Below are 4,475 nucleotides of genomic sequence, written 5' to 3' on the forward strand. Positions count from 1 at the left end.
TCCCAGCCTTCCAAAATGAATCCTGTGGCTAAGATGTGGTGCCTGGGTGGGTAAAAGTAATTGGGACGCTTGAAGAATTTTTTTTGAACTCTATTTTCATATTACAACTAGCTATCTTATTCCATCACGAATTGATTTCTTTGTATGTACATTGCATTTAAACATTCTATAAATTTTGTAACTTATTTAAGTACATAGCTGCAGCTATAAAATATATTTGATCCGCAGCACGCACACACGCGCGCGCGCACACACACACACACGCGCACACACGCGCACACACACACACACACACACACATACATACTCGAATTCTTAAGGCGCATGAGGGATGGCTATGGCTCGTATAACTTGATATATATATATAATATTTTATTTTGAGCCAGTTGGTTGCTATTTAATGCGCAAATGACCTGTGGCTGTCTGTAATGCTGCATATTGCGATACTCACTAGTGCTGTGTTGAAAGTTAGATGCCCTAATGTGGTATGGGACGACACATAGGGGTGTAAACGAGCCGAACACGAGCTGGCTCAGCTCGTGGTTTGTCTACGGAGCCGAACACGAGCTGTTCACGAACAAAGTGTCCTTTTAACAATCTTAATTATGTAGCCATAAGACAAAAAAGGTTTGAGCAAGATTTAAAAATTATTATTTATATTAAAATATCATTTGAATCTAATTTAAAAATTTTTATTCTATTTTCTTAATCAATATGTTAATTGATTATAAATCTTTGTAGCCCTGTAGTCAATTAGATTTTTTTAAAATACTACTTATACATATAAACTTGATGAATAGTATTTAGATCCAAAATAAGCCGAACATTAACGAACACATATTTGTTTGTGTTCGGCTCGTTAGCTTATCGAACGAAATTAACGAGTCGAACACGAGCTTCTTAACAAGTCGAACACGAGCAGCTCGTGAATAACGAGCAGTTTTGCCAACCCATCAGTGGGCGGCCTTCTTCAAAATGGGAACGCCCGGATCCGCCCGTAATGACAATCAGTTTAAGCAAAATGGTAATTAGTCTTTCAGAAACGCGGGGGGCTCATCTTTTTGCACCCTTTTGCCACATTAAGTTTTCAATTATTCTGTATTTATACGACAAATAGTCAATTAATTACGAATCCTTATCATTTTCCTTGCCATTCCATTAGCTGCTGTATCAATTATTTGCTTTCAACTTTGAAGTATGAGGAATGTAAAGTATAATTTTAATAAAATTCAAACCATCCCTCTAGATTTTTAAGATGTATTTTTAATTCGACCGAATTGGCTGAGTTTAGAATGTATCAAGTCACCGGCATTTAGGGTTGTAAACGAACCAATCTACTCCATGAACAACTCGAACTCAGTTCAATTAAGACTCGATTATGTTCGATCGTATTAGTAAATAAACAAAGTTAAATAATTTTTAAAAGCTCGAAGTTTAAATGTACTAAACATGAACATAGTGGAACTTGTTCAGTTATGCTCATGAACAAACTCGTTTGTTGTTGATTAAGTAAATTATTAAATACTCGATATTTAGCTCGATGATAACTCGTATCATATATGATATAATATTTTAATAAATTTAATTAACAATAAATAATTTAATTATAGATTTAATAGTAATATTTTATTATATTAATAATACTTTTTGATTAATTGATAATTATATATTTATTTTATAAAGTTTTGGAGTTAGATTTGAACTTATATGACTCATGTGGTATGTAAGAAATGTCCCTTAAAATAAACTTTAAGTCCTCACAAATCTCACTTCTCCTTTGACAACTTATAGTTTTGTGTCTTCCGATTTCGCCCAAAACAAAAAAAAAAACCCTGAATTTCTATGGTTTGCAAGCATCAAAGACAATGACGAGATTGTGGTGTGTAAGTATCTCTGAAATTCTAGTCTCTCATATATCTTCTCTTTCCATAAAGCTATATCATATATATATATATATATATATATATAAAGATTTGCATACACCACCTAGGTTTTATGCTTTTAAATTCTATAACAAACATTTATTTATTATTTTCTTGGGAAAATTGAGAGTCTTGCCCTACTTTATTCTAAAAGAAACAAGATTGCATGAATTATAAGAGTCTATCAAAGCTAAAAGTAAGTAGGCTAGCATCCTCAATGAAATCAAAGGTCTTTTAACTCTAAAGAATCAAAATAGTCACTAAGAAGACCAACAATGCACCTTCAATAGAAAACTTGTTGAAGAAGGACCTCAACACTTGCGAAAGATCTTTAAAGCCATTAACAACATTAACAGAGAATATATAGAAAAACACCAAATGAATCTTTCAAGCACAGAATCCAAAAGACATGACTATCACATTTCTAGTAGGAAGTTATAGTAAAAATATGGAGTTGTCAGAAAATCTCCCAATGATCTAAACAACATAGAACAAAATTTTATAAAAATTCAGAGAGATCGGGTAAACCCATCAAACAAAACAAAGGGACTCCATCCAAATTTGAGGAAAAACTAGAGCATCCAAGAAACATCACACAAAAGATAACAAAAAAAAAATGATATAATAGCGAAACCATAAGTACTTCTAAAGAGGTTGAATCTTAATCTAAATAAATACAAAAGAATACCATCCAACTACTAGAAGTACATCAAAAAAAAAAAGAAGGCTGATAAAAAATGATAACAACAACCCATTCCATAATAAAATCTGGAATGCAAAGATGAATTCCCAAAAAACACTTTTGATTTCTAAAATAATGTCTGGATGACATAAAAACTAAAAAAAAAACTCTAGCTTTTTCAACAAACTCAACAAAATAATATAACCAAATATTCATACAAATCTAACAACAAGAAAACAACCAAGGAAAGACCCAATAAGCATGAGAGGTGCAACGAAGAGACTAGATCAAAATAAAACATAAAAATTATAAAAATCCCTAATATAATTAGAGACTACTTAATTTCCACCTTTTTTTGTTTAACCATCTAATGAGTATTTTTAATAATAACCTCAATTGGGGTGTGCAAAATTTTGAAGATTCTTCAATTTATTTCAAACCAAATTTGATGCAATACCTTGAACAAGTAAAAGATAAAACTTCTTAATAACTTTATAGTTATTGTTATGAGCATGCTAAATAATTTGAGATTGATTACTGACATCAATAAAAAACTCACCATTAGGGATTCAATCAAAAGATTATGAGAAAAAGAGCATTAGAGGAAGATTATCTGCTTCTAAATGATTAAAACAAAGAAATCAACTAAGATTTATCATTTATGTCCCTGGTATTAAGAACATTACGAATATTTTGGCCCATGATTGATTCTTCAAGTGTGAAAAGCCAGCTTAAAATAATAGCTTTTGTTCCAAACAAGCCTATTCCAATTCCTGCAAGATAAATTCTTATAAATATACTGATGAAAATTTTATTGGAATAGCAATCTATCCCTCTACAAAAGTAACTAGTACTATTATCAACAGCCAAGATACTATTAATTAAATGGAGGCAATCATCAATAAAATCCCAATGTTGAGAAAATAACTCCACAATTAGATAAAACATCACCATGCTTCATAAATTTGAGAAAAAGAATCCAATCAAATCTAAATTTCCAAAATTCTCATTCAATGAAGAACCATTTAACCAAAGATAAAAAACAAGAAGATTTCTCATGCAATTCACTTGAAATAAAAGACATCTTCTAATTTTAATGGCTGCCATTGTAAGATCATTCATAAAATATATAAAGCATTAGAATAAGCGTTAAATCAGATAGAATCATAGTGACATAGCACCAGTTTGTTAAAAATGAATTAGAGTTAACAACGTTTCCAAATAATTTTAGTTTTACACATAAAATTAATATTATCTAAAGAGGGAATAAACCCTTAATAAACTAAGGAAAAATAACAACATTACAAGTTATAGTACTCATATTGTTTTCATTGTTATTATGAAAAAACAATTACTGATCACAGAAAAGAATTTTTCCTAAAGTATTTAAACAACGAGGTGGAACTACATCAATAATAATGATAACTCTAAATAGTATATTTAATAAGATATAATCGACCAAAATAAGACAAGACTTTTTTGCTTCTAACCAACCGACAAATTATGAAGCATATGAATAAGATTATGAAATTTTAAAATATTAATTTTAGAAGCCTAATAGCGATACAAAGATAATTCTAAGGTAAAAGCTTGTCCACTACTATCACATAAGCACTATTGCATACAAGGCTGAACATATTTGAAAAGTAAAATAAACAAAAAAGAAAATTAGCAGCCAAAGTATGTAAAGTATTCGTTATACAATGCATATATGATAAGCCTTACCAAAAATTAGTAAATTACCAGCATATATAAGATAAGAAATATTTTTAAAATCAGGTTGAATAATATTATTATTTTGAGCATTCAACATAAAAGAAAGAACATCCATAATAACAAAAAAAAGAAGATTAAAAAAAGATAAATCTTGA

The sequence above is a fragment of the Phalaenopsis equestris genome, unplaced genomic scaffold, assembly GCF_001263595.1.
Source record: "Phalaenopsis equestris unplaced genomic scaffold, ASM126359v1 Scaffold000350, whole genome shotgun sequence".
Lineage (NCBI taxonomy): Eukaryota > Viridiplantae > Streptophyta > Magnoliopsida > Asparagales > Orchidaceae > Phalaenopsis > Phalaenopsis equestris.